Source organism: Sus scrofa, chromosome 11, assembly GCF_054392235.1.
Source record: "Sus scrofa isolate SSC_HxYL_T2T_F1_AM1 chromosome 11, Sscrofa_HxYL_maternal_Yorkshire_Landrace_v2.0, whole genome shotgun sequence".
NCBI lineage: Eukaryota > Metazoa > Chordata > Mammalia > Artiodactyla > Suidae > Sus > Sus scrofa.
The window spans coordinates 5,881,380-5,903,600 of record NC_139393.1 but is presented as its reverse complement, the minus strand read 5'-3'; the positions used below and the strand labels follow the sequence as shown (position 1 = coordinate 5,903,600).

Below are 22,221 nucleotides of genomic sequence, written 5' to 3'. Positions count from 1 at the left end.
TTATATGTAAATATTTGGGCATAACTACACTAGAAGATTCAATAATTTAGACAGATTCTCGCACTATTTTCGGACTCATTGTAAAAGGGACAGCTCCAAAAACAGATTGAGAATGATGTGCCAATAACATAAATTTGTTGCTATCCGTGACATAATTTTCAAGCTTGAACGACTCTTGTTGATATCCAAACAAATCAAGAGCCAGTGTTATCTCGATTTACGGTGGAGTTGTATGCCTAGAAGTTTCTATACCTAACATGATGTAAAACCGGGTGGGTGAAAAACAGAATTAGGTTCAAAACACAGAAAATTATAAATAAGTTTTTGACTTGCAACAATGTTCAGTATGCCATTCGTTATTATGCAAGCGTGTCCCATGAATTGTGACACAAAGTATCCTGGGACCCGCCCACAGAGTGCCAGTGGCGCCCCTGGTTATTTCTGTAACCAGACGTGCCTCTATTGAGTTCATCACCAAACTACACGAGCTGTTTTTGTTTCCGCCAGTGACATTTTAGTTCCGCAAATATCATCCGCATCCATGACGTCGTCTTCTATGCAGATGACTGAAAAAGAGCCAAACTTACGTGAAAATAGTCACCTTCATAAGTAGTGAATTAAAAGTCAGAATATACTGCTTCCCTTAAAATGAATTATTAATTTACAAAAATAACACTGAATAATAGTTCAGGGTGATATGAAACAGGTAGTCTTAAATATTTGTGTTACGAAAATTAGTTTTTTGTCTTTTTAGGGCTACACCCATGGCATATGGAGGTTTCCAGGCTAGGGGTCCAATTGGAGCTGCAGCTGCCAGCCTACACCACAGTCACAGCAATGCAGGATCTGAGCTGTGTCTGCCATCTACACCACAGCTCATGGCAACGCCTGATCCTTAACCCACCAAGAGAGGCCAGGGATCGAACCTGCATCCTCATGGATGTTATGAAAATTTTAAAGGAGCTTGGCCCTTCAAAGCATGCATAGTCTTATACTAAGTAATCCCATTTGGGGGGGCTTTACCCTAAAGAGACAATTTGAAAATACAGGAAAAGAAAATTAGGCCCCAAATCTCATTATCAGCAATAAATTAATGTTGTTTTTCCATTTCTCTGTAATAGAAAAAATGATCTGATACATGATTACGAAAAAATCTAGGGATAAATTTTACGAGAAATATGCAAGACCCAAACGAAAAAAAAAGACACAAACTCTTGGATGTCAAAGAACTCAAAAGAAGATTTGAATGAAATTTCTGGATGAGGAGACTCAATATTGTAAAGCTGCCAGATTTTTCCAAGTTGACATGTATGGGTTAAATCCCTGGCCTCACTCAGTGGGTTGGGGATCCGTTATTGCCGTGAGCTGTGGTGTAGGTCACAGACGTGGTTCGTATCAGGTCTTGCTGTGGTTGTGGTGAAGGCCGGCAGCTGTAGTTCTGATTCGACCCCTAGCCTGGGACCTCCTATGTGACGTGGGTGTGGCCCTAAAAAGCAAAATAATGAATGAATGAATGAATGAATGAATAGATAGATTCCAGCTAGTACCCGTCCATTAAAAAAATAATAATAATGCCATTTGCAGCAACATGGAGGGAACTAGAGACTCTCTTACTAAGTGAAGTAAGTCAGAAAGAGAAAGACAAATGCCATATGGTATCACTCATATCTGGAATCTAATATATGGCACAAATGAACCTTTCCACAGAAAAGAAACTCGTGGACTTGGAGAACAGACTGTGGTTGCTGGCGGGGGCAGGGAGGGGGTGGAGGGGGAGGGAGTGGGATGGACTGGGAGTCTGGGGTTAATAGATGCGAACTATTCCATGTGGGGAGTGGATAAGCAATGAGATCCTGCTGTATAGCACTGAGAACTATATCTAGTTGCTTATGATGAGCAGGATGGAGGATAATGTGAGAAAAAGAATGTATGTATATACGTGTGACTGGGTCACTTTGCTGTACAGTAGAAATTGACAGAACACTGTAAACCAACTATAATGGAAACAGTAGAAATCATTTTTAAAAAATTCCAGGAGTTCCCGTCATGGCGCAGTGGTTAACGAATCCGACTAGGAACCATGAGGTTGCGGGTTCGGTCCCTGCCCTTGCTCAGTGGGTTAACGATCCGGCGTTGCCGTGAGCTGTGGTGTAGGTCGCAGACGTGGCTCGGATCCTGCGTTGCTGTGGTGGCTCTGGCGTAGGCTGGTGGCTACAGCTCTGATTGGACCCCTAGCCTGGGAACCTCCATATGCCGCGAGAGCGGCCCAAGAAATGGCAAAAAGACAAAAAAAAAAAAAAAAAAAAAAAAAAAAATTCCAATGGGATTTCTTGGGGGAATATGACTGAATGTTTCTGAAATGTATCTGGATGAATAAATCTATGAGAATATTCTTGGCTTTTGGAGAAAAAAAAAAGGCAATCAGGAGACATACGTCCTAATAGATGTTGAAATATGTTGTGTATTTATAATTCTAAAGTATGATTCCAGGGCCGAAACAGTTACGTACAACAGTGGAATTAAGGTAATATCCAGAGAGAGATCAAAGTATGTGTTAGAATTTACTGTATGATGAAGTGGTACTTTAATTATTATTTTCTTGGAGACTGACTATTTAATAAGTGGTATGTGAAGTGGGGAAGCTTTTGTTAAGAATATGAAAATAGATACCTGTACCGATTCAATTGCATATGTATTAAAGATTTAAAAAGAAGTACCATTAAACTAGAAGAAAATATAAATGAATATAATATCGAAGTGGGGGAGTTCTGTCCTAGGCATGCCGCCCCAAGTAGAAACAAACCATAAAGAAAATGATCAACTATACAAAAATCAAAACTTCTGTACTTCAACACGAGACAAAGAATCAACAGCCTTAAAATTCAGAGTTCTTGCAAATGGTTAAACAAAGGCTGAGTTCCTTTTTCACACTGACTTTTCGCATGAATAGACCTCGTGTAAAATGGAATAGGAAATTTATAAGAGGGCTAATATACACTATGATTAAGCATGAAGCATGTGAAAAATGCTAAATCTAACTGGCAGTGTGGGTAGAAAATAGGGAAAAACTCAAGATAATAAGCCCTGCACATACTTCTGACAAATATTTAAAGGAATCTCAATATCCATTAGTGAAGATGTGTGGAAGGGAGTATTTTTATATTTTATTGGTGGATGTGTCAGTTGACACAAGCTTTCTGTGTGTTAATTTGACAACAGTGACAAAGCCTTAAATTTTTGTATATTCATACACAAGAGTAAAATTTCGTTTAGAAAGCTTTTTAGTAACATGAGAAAAACTTCATTAAAATTCTAGGTGGAAAAAACTTTTTATAATGAAGTTTAAAAATTTAGGTTTAAAAGTTCCCATCGTGGCTCAGCACTAACGAACCCAAGTAGTACCCATGAGGACATGAGTTCGATCCCTGGCTTGGACACCTGGCTTGAGAACTTCCATACGCCACAGGTGCGGCCCTAGGAAAAAAAAATTAGGTTTAAAAAAATGTCAAGGAAGAAATTTAGATTGAAGTGCACCACAATATTAATAGCAGCTGTCACTGAATGGTTGTCTTATAGGTACTCTTATTCTTCTTAATTTTTCAGTGCTGTGCAATGGATATATTTATAGCTAAAAAATAAAGTTCATTATATTTTAACAGAGGCTGCTTAATACCTAACCCTGTGCCTGGTCTTTAGGGGGCATGCAATACATGTTTATTAAATTCAATTGTTCCCTGGCTACTTAGCCCACCCACAATTTTTTAAACATTTAAAATCCTCTCTTTCCGGAAGGGATTTAAAACCTGGTTCACATAACACTTAATCCCTGGGTACATATGAGTTGAGTAATTCATTAGTTATCCAGGCTTTAGATTTTCCAGGAAATATAAAGAATTTAGATATCCGTATAGCTAGTTGTCTTCTTGGCCCCAAAGTCAAATTTTAAACCTTGCATATGTCTACAAATATTTCTAAATTGCTTCTACTTAGGTTCCTTAGTCTAAAAAATTCTCTGAGCTTTTTTTACATTAACATATAAGAAAGTTTCACACTGAGATTATTTTAAGTCTGTGCATAGTTTTATTGTAATTTCACTAGGTGGCAATTTATACAGCATTTTATAAAGGGCAGGCTCACATTTCTAAAATTAACCATGGAAAGAGTTACTGACAACACAATAGTATAACTTCAACTCTGAGTCCTAAAATCTTGCAGAAAGAGATTTCTCAGAGAGGAACCTTTTCTGAACAGCTAGATTTCACAGGGGATTCTTTCTGGGTAATACACCTGCTCAGGTGTGTCTTTTCCCAGGTCCCTGTGTGTGTCTGGAAGGTTGCTTTTGTGGTCTGTGTGCCTCTGAGCTCTTGATTTCTTTGCTCAAATATCCAGAAATCGTTTAAGTTCAGCTGAAAAAGAAAAACTGGCGCCACCTACTAGCACCCTTTAGTATTACATTGAGTTTTACTTTATTTACTAAATCCTTTTTGAACTCCAGATAGTCAAGCAGCATAAACATCAGAGCTCTGAAGGTGAATAAGGTAGCCCCTGCCATGGCTAACCTTTCAGCCTCGCTGAGAACACAGGCATTATTTTGAGCTCCTGGTATCAGGAGAATGCTTCATAAATAATGTCACTTTAGCCCCTGTGTTCAGCATGGATGTTAGGGAGACAAGACTCCAGGCAGGAAGCCCAGTTCGCAGGCCGTTAATAAACCTGCTTCAACCATCCAAACATGAAATTCCCTTTCCAATTCAAAAGTAGTATTTATTTGTCTAGTCATTAAATTGTTGGGGGGAAAGCTGCCATATTTGACATGGGTTACCTGTCTGCAAGCCCGTTGGGGATATCATACCAAATGCTTCATTTTAAACAAATGTTTGAGTTTCTTAAGGCTCTCAAGACAATCGGAGGAATTGTCTCTCAAGGTGAGATGACTTTAGGGATTGTCGTCAAGCTTTTTTTTAGCTTCCTAATGTAACTTCCTAGGAACGAACTTAAATGGGATCTCAGCTTCTGCATTTCCTTGTTCCTGACAACTGCAAAAAGGATCTGGTTGGTCCTCTATTTTAAGTCAACAGAAGAATGAAAGGGGGTCAGTCACAAATTATATACAGCCGATTGTAGCCAAAAGACTGAGAAGAGATCAGTCATAAATAGGATCATGTGGCAGTTCCCGCTGTGGCTCAGCGGAAACGAATGTGACTTGTATCCATGAGGATGTGGGTTCAATCCCTGGCCTCACTCATTGGGCTAAGGATCTGGTGTTGCTGTGAGCTGTGGTGTAGGCTGGCAACTGCAGCTCTGGCTGGACCCCTAGCCTGCAAACTTCCATCTGCCTCAGGTGTTGCCCTAAAAAGCAAAAGAAGAAGAAGAAGAAGAAGAAGACAGAATCATGTGGATTTTGAATTAACTGTGTGTTCCATTTTCTGGCATCGCCTCTGGGTAGGATCAGATTGTTGGCCTATTCAAGCTTTGATAGAAGTATAGTGCACTAACTGATTGGACCACTAGAGCTCCTAGCCTGTTCAAGCTATAAACATTCTCCGTCCAAATGATAGACTTTATTATTTCTCTCATTCAAATCTCAAAATTGTTGAAAAGATGTAACAGAGATCAGTTTCCTGGGAGGAAATTTTTCAGAAGAAAAAATTTGCACCTCACCTTTGATGATTCTTATCAATCTTTCATTTCTTCTTTAGTCGAAGGACACATGTTTCTGGTTGCAGGTACAGTCTTTTTGAGTTGTATCCTTGTGGATGGGCATAGATACAATTTATTCATTTTAATTCCTGTTCAGTCTTCTGCTGTGGGACCACACCACAATTTACTAATTTTCCTGTTGTTAGAAATTTAGTCCAGCTGTTTCTTGGTGAATTGTTCTTCTTCTTTTATGCCTATAGATGCAGGGCATGTTCGTTGCTAAGAATTTGCAGTCTATTTTATTGATGGTTTTTCAGCAGGTAGTTGTCATTTGGATGTTTTGATGAGAGAGGGTGAGCTTAAGTCCTACTCCACCATCCTGTCTCAATTCATTGCTAAGAATCTGGGTTGTGGAGGCAAAGTCTGGGTTTAAGTCCCACCGGCAAAATCTTGAGAGAATTATTTAAGCTAGCAATGTCTCCTTTGACTTCTTTAGAGACATTATTAGTACCGACATAGACACTTTTTTCAGCACTTTCAAGGATGTTATCTTATTACCTTCTGGCTTTTACTATTCTGATAAGAAGTCTGTTGAAATTCCTTGGTAGACAATGTATCTTTTTTTCAATCTTCTGAGGTTGTCCCTTTTTCCTTAATATTCTCAAGTTTCACTATACTGTACCTGTGTGTAGAATTTATTTAAAAATATTTTTTCCTGCTTAGTGCCCAACATGCACGAGAATGTTTCTTTAATTCTGACAGATTATCTGCATCTTTGTCATGCCCTTCACTCTTTTTTTTTACTTTGGAACTTCTGTTACATGTTTCTTTGACCCTCTCAATCTTATCTCAAGGTCTCTTTAGTTCTCAGTAATTTTTTTATTGCCTCTCTGTGCTGCATTCTGAGCTAATTCCTCATGGTTATTTTTCAGTTCACTGACTTTATCTTTGACTATGTCAGGTCTAGAGTTTATCCCATTTGCTGCATACTTTATTTTAGTGGTTGTATTTTTCATTTTAAGATTTCTAATGGTTTCTTTTTATTAGACCCGTTTTTGTTTTATTTTTCTTGTTTTCATTTTATATTTTGTTTTTCATTTTCAGTTGAAGTTATGCCTTTATTTCCCTCTTTAAAAATCCTAACTATATTAATATATGTTTTTGTCAGATTACTTTATAATATTAGTTTCATGTAGAGTGATTTCATATTGTGATTTTGTTAGCTTTTGTATCTTTTTTTCTTTCGAAGACAAGTTTTTCAGAGATGGATTGAGTGTTTGTTTTGACTGGTAAGAACAGAACTACTTAGAAAATAAAAGTTGTAAGAGAATGGCACTATTGAATAAAGGGAAAACTTTATAGAATAAGTTTGCTTTAAACTCCGTGGTTTATTAGAAGTTCTGATATTCAATGGCTTAATGTGGAAAAAAATGCATTGTGCCTATGAATACTCACAGATTACTTAATGTACCAGAGATGGTTAGAAGAGAGGGAGGACTGGAGCGATGCCTTAAATAACCCCTTAAATAACCGTGGTTAGGACATTTCTGAACCCAACTATTATGCTGTTTCCTAATTACAAGCATAATATTGTCTCTTGGAGTTAAGTCAAAATTAGCAAGTTTTTCCTTTTTCCTTCTATAGATGCCTTCTGTTTGCTGGGGGAACTCAGTATTTTGATCTTTGGATCTCTACCTTCCTTTTTTTTTTTTTTTTTTTTTTTTGCTTTTTAGGGCCGCACCTGAGGCATATAGGGGTTCCCAGGCTAGGTGTTGAATACGGATGGAGCTGTAGCTGCTGGCCTACACCATAGCCACACCAGATCCCATCAGCGTCTGCAACCTACACCACAGCCCACAGCAATGCCAGATCCTTAACTCACTGAGCAAAGCCAGGAATTGAACTTGCATCCTCATAGATACTAGTCAGGTTTGCTTCCACTGAGCCACAAAGGGAACTCCCTCTACCTTCCTTTTTAACATCATAAAATAACTTCACTTTTTACCATCAAAGAAGCTTAATGTTTTCCTCATCCATGGCTTGGCATCTTCCCACTTTTCATTTTTCTTCACTTTTTATTTTTTCTCATAATTATAATGCACACAAGAATCAACTACTCTACAATTTTGTTGAAAAACAGCAGTTTCTGGAATTCCCATCATGGCTCAGTAGTTAATGAATCTGACTAGGAACCATGAGGTTGCGGGTTCGATCCCTGGTCTCGTTCAGTGGGTTAAGGATCTGGGATTGCCGTGAGCTGGGGTGTAGGTTGCAGACGCGGCTCGGATCCTGAGTTGCTCTGGCTCTGGTGTAGGCCAGCGAGCTACACCTCCAGTTAGACCCCTAGCCTGGAAACCTCCATATGCTACCGGAGCAGTCCTAGGAAAGGCAAAAAGACAAAAAAAAAAAAAAAAAAAAAAAAAAAAAAAAAAAAAAAAAGAAGAAGAAGAAGAAAAAGAAAGAAAGAAAAACAGCAGTTTCTTACTTATCCCTTCCATTTTTTTCCCTTTTCCTCAAAGGCAACTATTTTTACCTCCTAGCTGATTATTTGGGTATTCACATCCAAATCTATAAATAACATAATTGAATGGTTACTTCCTTTTTTTTTCCAGCTTAGACATTTTATATCAGTTTTCCACCATGATAAATAATAACAGTGCTCGTATAGCGCTAGGCACGTGCTAGGCACTTTTGGGGCTACTTCCCATATATTAATTTATTTAGTGGTCATAACAGCTCTGAGAAGTGGTTGTTATTATTAATACTTTCTTGTAGATGAGGAAACTGAGGGACGGAGAGATGCAGGAACTTGCCCAAGGTCGTACATCTCATAAGTGGCTGAGTTGGAATTTAAATCCAGGTGACATGGCTCTGCAGCTCATGCTCTTGAATATTACACTCTTTTGTCTCCAGCGTAAGGGTTTAGTTTTCTTTCTTGTCCTACCCTACCACACATATTCACCCTTTCCATCTCCTCATTCTCCAAATTCAGTTATATTGCAATTTTTCTTTGATCAATATTCAGTATTTACATATGGGTCGGAGCCTTGCCAGGTAACCTGCAGATGCAGAGCCTGAAGAGCCGTTTCTGCTAATCCATTAGGCATACAAGCAAGAATAAAAACACATGTTGCCTTTGCCTTTAAGAGACCTGGTTGTTCATTATGCAGGAAAAGCTGGTGAGACAACATGCCTGAAATGACCTTATTCTACTCCCAAGCTTTATTGATAATTTGGCTGGGTATAATAATCTCAGTTGAGAGTGAATTTCAGAATTTGAAAGAATTGCTTTGTTGCCTTCTGTCAATAACCAGGACATCTAAAGCCATTCTGATTTCTGATCTTTTGTGTTGGGTATACTTATTTATTTTTCTTTGTGAAATCTTCATTTATCTCCACTGTTCTGAAATTTTACAATAATATGACTTGTTGTGGATGTATTCTCATCTGCATTGTCAGGCATTCAGTGTTTTCAATCAAGAAACTCATGTCCTTTAGTTCTCAGAAATTTTCTTGAATCATTTCGTTGGTGAGTATTTCACCTCTTTTTTTTTTTTTCACCAGAAAAATTCATTCTTAACATGTGGCTCCTCTTGGACTGGTTCTCTAATTAAAAATAAAAAATGCCTTATTTTTATATCTTCAATTTTTGCTCTATTTTTTGAGGAGAATTCCCCAATTTTATAGCCATTTCTTCTACTGAGTTTTTCATTTCTACTGTCATATTTTTAAAATTTCCAATAGTTCTTATTTTTCTCTGACTTTTCCTTTAGATGTAGCATCTGTTCTTATTTCATGGGTGCAGTATCTTTTCTAAGAATCATGATCATTTTTTTTAAACTTGCCTCCTCCTGCATGAACTCTCTGTCCTCCAAGTTGATTTTTTCCTGTTTATTTGTTTAAATCTCTTTAATTAGGGCTAGAAGATTTCTTCAAGTGATGGCAGTTCTTGCTTGTCTAGCCATGTTGAAGAGTGAAAGTCTAATAGCGATGGGAAGCTTCAAGTGCCTAAATGCTGTGGTCCATGGTTTACCATAGGATGATCTGGCTGGGCCCTTTATTTGTACGATATTTGATGTTGACGTCTGTAGATTTTCCCTCTTTCACTGGACACATTCTCTGGAGAATCTTCCAATCTTCTCCCAGAATCTCATTTATTTCTTTATTGCTTTTTAGGGCTGCACCCGCAGCATATGGAGGTTCCTAGGCTAGGGGTTGAGTTGGAGCTGTAGCCACTGGTCTATGCCACAGCCACAGCCATGCCAGATCCGAGCCTCATCTGTGGCCTACATTACCGTTCACGGCAACGCCGGATGTTTAACCCACTGAGCGAGGCCAGGGATCAAATCTGCATCCTCATGGATACTAGTCAAATTTGTTTCCTCCGAGCTACAACAGGAACTCCTCACTTTTTTGGTTAATTTACCTATTTTCTTTTTTTATTGTTGAGGTATAGTTGACATATGACATTCTGTTTATTACAGGTGTACAATAATGATTTGATGCTTGTGTATATTGCAAAGCAATCACCAGGATAAAAGTTTAGTAAACATTTGTCACCATACATAATCACAAAAATTTGTCCTTGTGATGAGGACTTTAAAGATCCAATTTCTTAGCAACTGATCTGTCCTTTTTTTTTGTCTCTTAGGACCGAACCAGTGGCATATGGAGGTTCTCAGTCTAGGGGTTGAATCAGAACTACAGCCGCTGGCCTACCCCAGAGCCAGGACAACAAGGGATCTGATCCATGTCTGCAGCCTGCACCACAGCTCACGACAATGCCGGATCCTTAACCCACGGAGCAAGGCCAGGGATCGAACCTGTGTCCTCATGGATGCTAGTTGGGTTCATGAACCACTGAGCCACGATGGGAACTCCAATCTGTCAATTCTTAATACAGTATCCCCACCATCAATTCTGTCTAGCGTCTTTTAGTTCAAGACAGTCTGTTTTATTCTCTCTGGAGAATAAATGTCAATGATGGTTTTGAGAGGGATGTTGGAAAAGCACTCTGATAATTTTGTAGAGCAAAAGAGAGGGTTTTGATGCCTGTTGTTGTTGTTTTTTTTAACAGACTTTTCAACCAATCCACTTTATATAAAATGCTTCTTCATGTTCACTCCCACTTGCAGCCAGTTCTTGCGATGCTTTGAAGTGTGTAGTGTCAGTCATGTTGGTTTTGGAGTTTCCTCACTCTTGGTTCAGGACTCAGATTTACTTGTTTATTTCCTGCACCTGTAGCATGTGGCAGTTCCCCCGGTCAGGGACCGACCCCATGCCACAGCTGTAGCAACACTAGATCCTTAGCCTGCTGTGCCAGAAGGGAACTTCCCTCAGTTCTATTTTTATTTATTTATTTTCTTATTTCTTTTGGCCGTGCTTGCAGCTGTGACCTGAGCCACAGCAGTGACCACACTGGGTCCTTAATGTGCTGAGCCACCAGGGAACTCCCACTTTTAGTTTTTAAGTCTCTGAGTTCTTTATCATTCGTGTCTCTGCTTTAAAAGTTTGGAAATGCTGTTCCTAAGCTGCTTTTTCCCGTTCTCGTCATCCTTTTGGAGTTACTGCTTCTTAGAATATTAGTTTGGTGATGTTTGGAAGGAAGGAAAAGCGGGTGATTGTGTTTATCCTCTGTCATGACTTTGAACCTTAAACTCTTGATGGCTTTCTTAGTCTTTGACTTCTTCGTGCAGTTTTATTTATATTTTTCAGACTTCTTTGGAAGAGAAGAGTTTTTGTTTCTCTTTTATTTCTTAGGACAGTTGCTTTCAGAACCCAGCCTTATACAGTGAGAAAGCTACTCTATCGATAGAAGCACATGGAAAGGACCAAAGACCTGGGGTGACATGCAGCCTACACCTGCGCCTTCGTGGAAGCAGACCCTTCAGCCCCAGTTGAGACTGCCCAAGGTGACACCACTGGCTGTCTCCATCGCAGTCCTGAATAAAAAAATATTTACTGGTATTGTTTTAAGCCCCTGTGGTTTAAGGTGGATTGTTGCATAGCAGTAACTGACCACAAGGCCCCTCCCCGCCTAGAAGCTCTGTGCCTGTGCTTCCTGACCCTCCAGCCCTCCAAGCAGAGGCTTGCTCCCTGATGCTCTGTACATGGATCCAGCGGGTGTTTTGGGGTCCGCTGCTGGCCACCAGGCTGGGTCTGTAGCCCCCTGTTCTGAAGCCTGCAGTTCTGCATGAAGAGCATGATGTCAGGCAGCCTTTGCCAGCAGGGCGGGGTCTAGCCCAGCGCACACCTGTTTCTAAGCAGTGGCGTTACTTGCTTGTCCATCCCACGTACAGCACGTTGAGACCTTGGTGGTCCCAGAACTGCCAGATGCTGCCCCTCTGCTTCCAGGCCACGAATCTGGTAGCTCCAGTCCCCCGCACTGTCTTCTAAAGCACATACAGGAGAGGATTTCGGGGACCTGGTTTTTCTCATAGAGAATTATAGTCTTTATTTTAACTCTTTCCCCGTTGAAGTACTGAGTGCCATTTCTGTATGTTCCTTGGAAATTCTAATACAAAGAAATGTTTGGCTTAGTGGGTTAAGAACCAGACACTGTCTCTCTGAGGATATGGGTTCCATCCCTGGCCTCGCTCAGTGGGTTAAGGATCCGACGTTGCTGTGAGCTGTGGCGTTGGTCGCAAACGTGGCTCGGATCCCACATTGCCGTGGCTGTGGTGTCAGCCGGCAGCTCTAGCTCTGATTTGACCCTCTAGCCCGGGAACTTCCATGTGCTGCAGGTGCAGCCATAAAAAGAAAAATAAAAGAAATATGTGTTTATCTTGATTTTGAGCCCAGGTAGGACTTACATTTTTTTTCTCCTTTTTTTGGTTGCGGGCCGTTTTGATCCTACTCAAGTTTGATTTTTAAGGAAGTGCTCCTGACTTATCTGGTGGCACTGTTCCCCATCCCTTCATAATCAAACCCATCTTCCTCTCTGTCCCTCCAGCATCAGAGCAGAAATTGCTCTGCCTGCCACTGAAGCTTCTATACCCTGAGCCCATCACCCAAGTCCCTCTGAGGACTCTTGCTTCCTCTCCCTTTGTCTCCATTGGCTCAGCCGTCCTGTCTAAGAAGAAACTTTCCCTCAAGTCCACTTGCCTCCAACCACTGGTCCTAGCTTTGCTTCCCTTCTCTGTTGAATTTCTCGTCTTGTCTTCAGCATCCATTAATTAACTAAACCTTGTGTCACCTGGCTTGCCCTGCTCTTGTGTGTTCCAGTTACCATGGTTGCCTGAGAATTACTGCCAAGCCCAGTGGCTTAAAACAGCAGTCATTTTTCTTTGCTCACAGTTCTGTGGGTGGGGAATTTGAGAAGGGCTTGACTGCACCGGTCTTCCTTGGGTCTCTCATGGTGGCCGGCAGATGTCCTGGACTGGCACCCAAGGTGACTCATGCCCGTGGCTGGCAGTTGCTGCTAACTTGTCTGAAAGCTCAGCTGGGTCTGTCTGCTGAGACACCTCCACCTGACCTCTGCACGTGGCAAGCTCAGGGCACCCATGGCGGCCAGCTTCGTCCAGAGGAAGTGTCCCCAGTGGTCCAGGCAGAAGCTGCATGACCCTCTTCACCCTGATAGTAGAAGTCACACAACATCACTTCCACTATCCCACGACTGCGTCGGTTGCAGCATCATCAGCCTGTCCAGATTCAAGGGGAGGGGGCACAGACACCCCCCCTTCTCAATGAGAGGAGTGTCAAAGGATTTGGGGACCATGTTTCAAAATGACCACAGCCCACCCTCTGCTCACAAATTGTTTGCATTTCTCTTATATGCAGGATACCCTCCAGGTCCATCCATGTTGCTGCAAATGGCAAAATTTCATCCTTTTTTATGGCTGAGTAGTATTCCATTGTGTATACATGGACCACATCTTCTTTATTCATTCATGTGTTGATGGCACTTACGTTGCTCCCATATCTAGTTATTATAAGTAATGCTGCTATGAACATTTCAGTGAATGTAGCTTTTGAAATTAGCATTTTTGTTTTCTACCCAAGAGGGGAATTGATGGATCGTATGATAGTTCTATTTTTAGTCTTCTGAGGAACTTCTGTAATGTTCTTCACAGTGGCTGCGCCAATTTACATTCTCCTCAAGTGTACGGGGGCTCCCTTTGCTCAGTATTGTTGCCAACATTTGTTATTTGTAGACTTTTTGATGACAGCCACTCTGACAGGTGTGTGGTGACATCTCATTGTGGTTTGTATTTCTCTGATGATTAGCAATGTAGCAGGGCTTTCTAATCAATAAATCCAGCAACCTCTTCCTCGTTCTCAGGCTGTTGAATTTCCATGAAATCGATAACTTTCTTAGCGTACGCTCCCCTCTCAGTATTTCCGTAACATTTTCTTTGAATGGCGCTAACTCCTTCGAATTCCACACTATCCCTGTGGGGTGTCTCCTTCCTGCTGCTCCTTGGACGCCGCCACCTCCACAGCCCTGTCCTCAGCTGGTGTCCCCTCCTGCTGTCTCAGGCAGCTCCCCTCACTGGGGAGGTATATTCGTGTCTGCTCAGCAGCCTTTTATTTGAAGATAAAGGAGTACCTTCCACTCTAGTGCTGGACGCCTGTGTCAGTCAGGGTCTTGTAGCAACAGAATCCCATTCATATGGATCAACTGAGGAGATGAAAGAGGGAATTGTTTGTAGAGGTGCTGGCAGGGCTAAGAGAATGCAGGGCAGGAAGCTGTTCTCCTCCCTCCGTCTGATGGGGAGAGAACGCTTGTTAGCAGCACCCCCTGAGAGGCCAGCTTTGGAGAACAAGTTCCTTGGTGGTAGCTATAGAGCGAGGCATCCACCAACGTGCAGCCCAAAGCAAGGAGGGTGCAGGGAAGAAATGCCCCAACCTTTCTCCTCTCCTGCCCTTCAGGTGCCTACCAGGGCCTCCTAATGGCTAAACCCAGCGGGCAGCCAGTGGGCGAGAGCCTCTGGGGGATGCGGTCCTGGGCGTCAGCATCCTGCGCTGAGTGGGACCGAGAAGGATGAAGAATTGGCCCCTGGGGTTGGTCCGTGGAGAATAACCAGCTCAGCCCTTGGCTTGGGTCGGCCAAGCAGAGTCCTCTACCTTCTTTTCCATTGAGATTGGTCACGTCTTGGCGTGTGATCTAAACTGAGCTAATAGATTCTTCCCTGTGTCTTTTGCTTATGTTTTCAGGAAGTCCGGGACTAGAGCTCGCGGACCATGGCAGCCGGAGCGGCCCGGGAACAACAGGTTGACAAGGGGCTGGAGCCCACATGTGAATCAAGGCGGGCGGAGACGAGCCGGCTGACAGGTGGACCCAGAACGGCAGAGGCACGGTAGGGAGAGGACACGTCGTCCTCATTGTGTGCACACGGCGACTTCACTACTCGCGCAGCCAGGAGAGCTGGGTGGTACCCTCTGACCCAGCAAGCGCTGTGCTCCAGGAGGGCTGTGGGGAGCTTGGCTTTCTGGCTTGTGTGTTCGTCGTGGCCGATTTGCACAGGGAGAGGTGAACCGTTGGCCTGAGACTCGGGCTGAGTGATGCGATGTGGCTTAAAAACTTTCCGTGTGTTAGATTCCAGATAGATGCGATGCCATATGGTGTTTGTCTTTCTCTTTCTGACTTACTTCACTCAGTATGAGAGTCTCTAGTTCCATCCATGTTGCTGCAAATGGCACTGTTTTTTTCCTTTTTATGGCTGAGTGGTTTTCCATTGTGTATCACTTCTCTGGACAGCAGAAATTGACAGAACATTGTAAATCAACTATTAAAAAAAATATATACCCTTCCGTGTGGCTACATGTCCGTGGCTTGGGACTAGAGCTAAATAACAGTCTCTTTTTCTCTTTCTTAAACTTACACAATAAGAATTCTCCCCCTTGAGAATCTTGGCGATGTTTTGTCAGTCCCTGGATTCAGCCGTATCTGTGCCTCTGTTGGCTTTCACAGTAATTTATTCCAGTAGGTGCCCCCCTTTTATTTTTTAAGGCAGGTGGAGTTGGATTCCTGCCCCTTTCACCTGGAAGATCAGTGCTATCCGCTCCCACGGCTTTAAATGTCCCTTCTGAGCTGAGGGCCCCCAGTACCCATTTTCAGTACCTCCTGGTCTCCTGACATGTCTTCATTTTCCTGCCAAGCATCTTCATTTGGCTATTTCTTGCATTCACACCTCAGCGGTCCAAGTCTAAATTTATTTTATTTGCCCTAGACCTTCCATTTTCTCTCAGGTCTGTATTTTAGCCAATCCAGCCACCCAAACCAGCATCTCAAGGTCATCGTTTTTTTTTTTATTTGTTTGTTTTTGGTTTTTTTCATGCTGCAGAAAATATGTATTCAGTTTCAGCACAGATAAGATACTCTATTGGTTTCTGTTAAGTAAAAAGCGTAAGTGTAGCAGAGGATGAGAAATGTCGCAACGAATTCACATTATGTAATAAATGACTAAGATCATGAGGTCATCATTTTTTTTTAATTGAAGTAAAGTTGATTTACGATGTTATGTTAGTTATGTTAGTTTCTGGTGTGTAGAAAAGTGGTTTCGTTTCGTATATATTCTTTTCCAGATTCTTTCCATTATACTTATTACAAGATATTGAATACCGTTCCCTGTGCTCTGCAGGAGGACCTTGCTGTTTATCTGTTTAACATATATTAGTTTGTATTGGCTAATTCCAAACTCTGAATTTATCCCTCTCCCCCCACCTGACTTTTTTAACTTTAAATTTTTTTTTAGTGAAGAGCTAATATAGTCCCATGGTTGAGATGCGAAAAGGTGGAGATTCAAAAAGAATTTCTTCCTGCCTTTTCCCTGTTCATCTAGCTCCCCACCTGGGAGACCATGTTATAAGTTTCTTGTAAAATCTTACAGAGATAGGAGTTCCCGTCGTGGCTCAGTGGTTAATGAATCTGACTAGGAACCATGAGGTTGCGGGTTCGATCCCTGGCCTTGCTCAGTGGGTTAAGGATCCAGTGTTGCTGTGAGCTATTGTAGGTTGCAGACACGGCTCGGATCCCGCGTGGCTGTGGCTATAGGGTAGGCCGGTGGCCACAGCTCCGATCAGATCCCTAGCCTGGGAACCTCCACATGCCAAGGGAGCAGCCCTAGAAAAGACAAAAAAAAAAAAAAAAAAAAAAAAATCTTACGGAGATGATATGGAAATACATACAAATATTTCTCTTCCTCCCTGTCACGTGAGCAGTACTATGTACATTAGGTTGCTGTGTTTTATTGCTCTTTTCAGTAGCAGTGCATTTTGGAGTTCATTTTGTGTCAGTGCTTTTTATGACGGTGTGGGGGTCCAGGGTGTGGACACACTTTGATTTATTAACTGACTCCCGATAGGGGGTAAGTCCTATGGGCGTTTCTCTGGTGGGCTGGGTTGTGCTGAGTCTGCCTCAGGGTAATGGAATTGCCTGTGGTCTCTGAGCTGGTAAGAGTCAGGGCAGAACCTAGGCGCCTGGTCTGGGCACGGCCAGCCCTCCAAAAGGACACTGAAGGGGTCAGTGACAGGAGGGGTACAGAGAGAGCAAGTCCTGGAGGGAGAGACCCCATCCTAGACAGAGCCTGGACCCTTCCAAGCAGAAACCATTGTGGTGAGATTTCTCTCGGACCCCAGACCTTCTTCCAAAGCGGTGGGAGCCCTTTGGCCTCGCACAGCGCTGACAGCCGGACTGAAATGCTGCCTCTTGAGTTTGGGCCGCGTGCTGTTTGAAACATGTGTGCGAGGGTGGCTGGCTCTGAGCAATGTGCTTTCAAGGGCTCAGTCCCTGGATGTCTGGTCACCCCACCGTGTTGAAGCTGCCAGGCCGCTGCTCTCTTGACTTGGCCTGATGACGGTCAGCCCACCCCAGCCGAGCCCCTCACCAGATGAGGGAGGGCCGGTGGCCTCTCCACGGGGTGGCCTAAGGGGACAGGAGTGCCAGCCATGTGGATGCTGCTGCTTGCGCAAGCAGACCTGGCCCCAGAAGACCCACGTGTGCCCAGCCAGTCTCTGCCTCTCCCCCGTGGCCAGGGCGGCAGGAGCCTGGCCGGGAGAAACAGTCATGCCTCACTCCCCTCTCCAGCTTGGATTCCAGTTCCACACCCACCCCACCTCCGCCGAGTCTGGGGAGATGAAACACACTGAGCCCTACTGAGCTGTGGGTCAGCCCCTCAGGGGAGAGTGGACAGATGGTCCCGTGTCTTCTCAAGCGCGCTCTGCGTGGACAGGGGCAGGGGTCTGAGGGGCCAGGGGTTGTTCCGCCCAGCCTGGGGCATCCCTGGTAGCTTCCATCAGGGCCAAGAAGAAAATCTGTGCGTTGGCGAGACAAAAATGGGGAGATGGGGCGGCAGGGGAGCTGGCAGGTGTGCAGAGTGCAACAGAAGGGGTGTCTGCGAGCTGCAGGTGGCCAGGGAGCCAGCGCTGGTGCAGAAGCCTCGGTCCCTCCACGGTGGACTCAAGGAAGTGCCTCTTAGACTTTATATTCTGGTAACGGTGAGAGATGCAGAGGCGGAGGTGCAGCAAGAGGAACAGAGGAGGCCAGGGAACCAGTCAGTAGAGGTGAGGCTACGGTCCTGGTTCAGAGGCCGGAACTGGGGAAGAAGGAGCAGAGGGGATCGCGGGACTTCCTCTTCTCTCGGATGCAGAGGGTGAGGGTCCCACAGGATGCGGCAAGGAGCCCAGTCCCCCAGGATACAGCTCCATACCCTGCTCTGCAGCGGTGGGGGGAGCGGATGATGAGAGCCTCAGGAGCCGTGTCTGCTGATGCTGATGAGCGCTTGGCCTTACGTTCTCCCTTTTTCTCGGAGTTCGAGTTTGCTGGTCTGTGGACCGAGGTACAGAGCTCGCCGTTTATGCAAACGGTGGCCTGAGCAGAGTATGAGCTTATTAGAGACACTCCATTATCACTATTATTGGTGTTATAATCCTCATCGCCATCATTATTTATTATTTTAAAAATTTTATTATTTTTTTAACCATGGTTTTAGCCCAGTGTTAGGGGACTAAAGTGTGTAGAGGGGTATCCTCCATTGGGGTACTTTCTGGCATTTTCAGTCAGTTTTCCTCCCATGTAGATGCTGGGTCTTGATGGAAATTGTGCAATATACATGAGTGATAAATAGCTTTGAGGTGGTAATTAAATCTTCCGTGTGGAGTTCCCATCGTGGCTCAGTGGTTCACAAACCCAAGTAGTATCCATGAGGACACAGGTTTGACCCCCGGCCTCGCTCAGTGGGTTAAGGATCTGGCGTTGCCGTGAGCTGTGGGGTAGGTCGCAGATGAGGCTCAGATCCCGAGTTGCTGTGGTTGTGGCATAGGCTGGTGACTACAGCTCCGAATCCATCCCTAGCGTGGAAACCTCCACATGCCTCGGGTGCAGCCCTAAAAGGCCACAAAAGACCAAAACAAACAAGCCAAAAAAACCCCAAAACCAACCTTCTATGAGGCAACCATTTCCCTCCCTCTATTCCTATTTATTTATTTGTTTCTTTGTTGTCTTTTTAGGGCCGCACCCATGGCATATGGAGGTTCCCAGTCTAGGGGTTGAATCGGAACTGTAGCCACCAGCCTACACCACAACCACAGCAAAGCCAGATTCAAGCCGAGCCTGTGACCTACGCCATAGCTCATGGTAATGCCGGATCGTTAATCCACTGAGCGAGGCGAGGGATCGAACCTGCATCCTCATGGATACTAGTCAGATTCGTTTCCGCTGCGCCACAATAGGAACTCCGTCCCTCTATTCCTTTAATACATCCCAGGATCAAGGGAGGCTGGAGAACAGTCGAGCTGAGGCTGTGAGGCGGACGGTGGCGTGTCCTGGCCAGGGGCAGAGGCGGACAGTCTGTCCTGTGCGGAAGGTTGTGGGGACAGGGCCTGGGAGCCGACTAGGGATTGACAGCCGAAGCCCTAGGAGTGAGACTGAATAGGTTTAAGTCCTGCTGTGGGAACTTAGCTGTGTGACCTTGTGTAAGTAACTTAACCTTTCTGGGCCTCAGTTTACTCATCTGTAAAAGGGGATGATAGTATCTTACCTCTCAGGGTATCTGTGAAGCTGAAATGAGATAAGACAGTAGGCACTCGTAGTTATTAAGATAGTCGTTGTTTCTCTGACTGTTGACCATGAATGCGAACATAAGGCAGATATATGTTAAAGGAACACTAATTTTTACTCATGTTGACAAAAAGGCAAGGCCAATAAAAAATAAAATAAAAAAATGAAAAAATGAAAAACAAGGCAAATAAAAAATAAAAATTAAAATTAAAAAATAAAATAAAAAATAAAAACAAGGCAAATAAAAATAAAAATTTAAAAATAAAATAAAAAATAAAAACAAGGCAAATAAACAATGAATCAGGGCTTTCTAAGAAGCATTTCTTTTTTCTTTTTTTTTTTTTTTTGTCTTTTGGTTGTCGTTGCTATTTCTTGGGCCGCTCCCGTGGCATATGGAGGTTCCCAGGCTAGGGGTTGAATCGGAGCTGTAGCCACCGGCCTACACCAGAGCCACAGCAACGCGGGATCCGAGCCGCATCTGCAACCTACACCACAGCTCACGGCAACGACGGATCGTTAACCCACTGAGCAAGGGCAGGGACCGAACCCGCAACCTCATGGTTCCTAGTCGGATTCGTTAACCACTGCGCCACGACGGCAACTCCCTCTAAGAAGCATTTCGCAGGCTCTAATCCTTCAATTTGGCTTGAACAAAACTTTCCACTTTTTTCTTAAAAAATTAAAAAAAACAAAGCAAAATTCTCCTGGAATAAAGAAATCAGTAAAAAAAAAAACTCTGAAGGAGAGTGTTCAGATGGCCATTAAGCTTATGGAAAGATGGTTAACATCCGTCATGGCCAGAGAAACACAAATGAGAAAGCAGGATGCTCTTCCCCCCTGGGACGTGGTAAGGAAGACAGGTGGAAGCGGGGCCGGGAGGAGGGGTGTGGACAGTGGAGCCGTGCTGAGGACCCTGGCAGCGTCCTCGAGAGCTGGCCTTCTGCAGACCCCGTGACACAGCAACCCCATCCTTGGGCACCTGCTCGGCAGACTCGCGTGCCTTTCCCATCAAAGATGAGCGTGGGATGGTTCGCCCTGGCTGTTGGTGACAGCACTAAGTGGGAGCCACCCAGCGCCCATCCACATGGAGCGGATCAACCAGTGCTCGCCCATGTGGCGTGCCCTCCAGCCGCGGATGCAGCTCACAAAGAGCAAAGGAGGCCGGAGACAGAGGGTGTCACGTGGTTCCACTTAGACGAAGTTTCGTGATGTTGAGCGCCAGCATTGTGGGTACTGTAGACGGGGGCAAAGTGGCTGGAACAGTGACTTCTGCCGGGCCGGTCAGGTTCTGTCTGCTGATGTGCTTGCTGGTGGCACGCGTGTGGCTGTCCATTGAGCGCAGGAGTGGTGTCCTTTGTGTGGATACTGTGCTTGGGTACAACATTAGGCCACACCTGCCAAGTCATTCCTATGCCTGGAATGTTCTTCTCATACACAGCTTCCTCCCAGGCCCTGGAAATAGCAGTCGCTCCCTCCCTGTCCTGCAGCGACAGGACCCAAGGCCCAAGCCAGGAATGAGGGCTCCCACAGCCTTGGTTTCTGGGGTCGGTGATCGGAGTGCTGGCCTCCTTCAGTGCTGTGTCCACGCCAGCCACCCCCGGAGCTGGGACATGGGGATGCTCCATGCATGTCAGTAGTGAAAGGGTTAAAGGGAAGGCGGGAGTGGCGGGCAGAGGACAGGAGCCTAGTTGCCCCAGAGGGAGCTGAATACAGATTTTCTTTCTTGTAAGGATCTGGTTCTCCGGAATGATGCTCCTGGTCACGGAGGGCTACCACACAGGGTCCGTTCTAGAGGCAGGTCTGCAGTGTTGCTGGTTGTCCTGAGTACGAGCCAGGAGGTCATTCACTCAGAAAGCTTCGGATGAATCTGATCGCTTTGTCACAAAAGCACAGCCACTGCCTGGAGGAACGCGGAGGGCGGGGTGGGGGAAGGGGAGCACTACCGCCTGGAGGAGTGGGGGGGGCGTCACCACCTGGACGAGTGGAGTGGGGGGTGGGGTGGGGAGCACCACCGCCTGCAGGAGTGGGGGTTGGGAGCTCCGAGCTCACGGTGCATCCTGCCTACACCTGCGTGACCAGCTGCCAGTGAAGGACCGGAGTGGAGTCCGAGCGAGGAAAGGTCACTTTGAGGCAGAGGCAGGTGTGGCGCCCGCCGAGCAGATGAAAGGAGGCTGTGGGCTGAGGTCCAGGGTCCTTCCCAAGGACCGACTTGAAAGCACCCGCCGGACTAGAGAGCAGATCCAGGGAGAGACGCGGGCTGTGCTGCTGTGGCTGAAGCGAGACGGGAGGACGGCGCGGGCGGCGCAGGCCTCTGACCGGCTCCTCCCTCCGAGCCGATGCAGCCTCCCCTCTGCCGGCTTCTAGCTGCCCTTTTCCGACGTGGGCCTGACTGTGCCTTTTTTTCCTTGAAAGAATGTGGGAGAATCTGGGTGGCAGCGCCAAGTATCAAGTGCAGGTCTGACATGCAGGTGGAGGAAAGCTTGGTCCCATGGAGCAGACACAAGGGCCCGGAAAACCCAGGCCTGGTGTCGGACCCCATGCCCGAAATGCCACCGTTCCCAGCCTGCTCTGCTGTTGGGAAC

The 22,221-nt window shown here is 44.8% G+C and overlaps 1 protein-coding gene and 1 long non-coding RNA gene across 7 annotated transcripts in view; one reads left to right on the top strand and one right to left on the bottom strand.

Moving 5' to 3' along the window:
• The window catches only part of LOC110255797 (uncharacterized), a 440,685-nt gene that overhangs the window by 58,646 nt on the left and 359,818 nt on the right, over nt 1-22,221 (bottom strand). The window lies entirely within an intron of this gene.
• The window catches only part of LNX2 (ligand of numb-protein X 2), a 370,946-nt gene that overhangs the window by 68,380 nt on the left and 280,345 nt on the right, over nt 1-22,221 (top strand). For 4 of the 5 annotated variants that reach the window (XM_084981341.1, XM_084981343.1, XM_084981346.1 and 1 more), the window contains one exon: nt 14,797-14,939. The gene's annotated coding sequence lies outside the window, so the exon portion shown is untranslated. The remainder of the gene's footprint in view (nt 1-14,796; nt 14,940-22,221) is intronic. The other variant, XM_084981344.1, reaches the window with a different exon arrangement.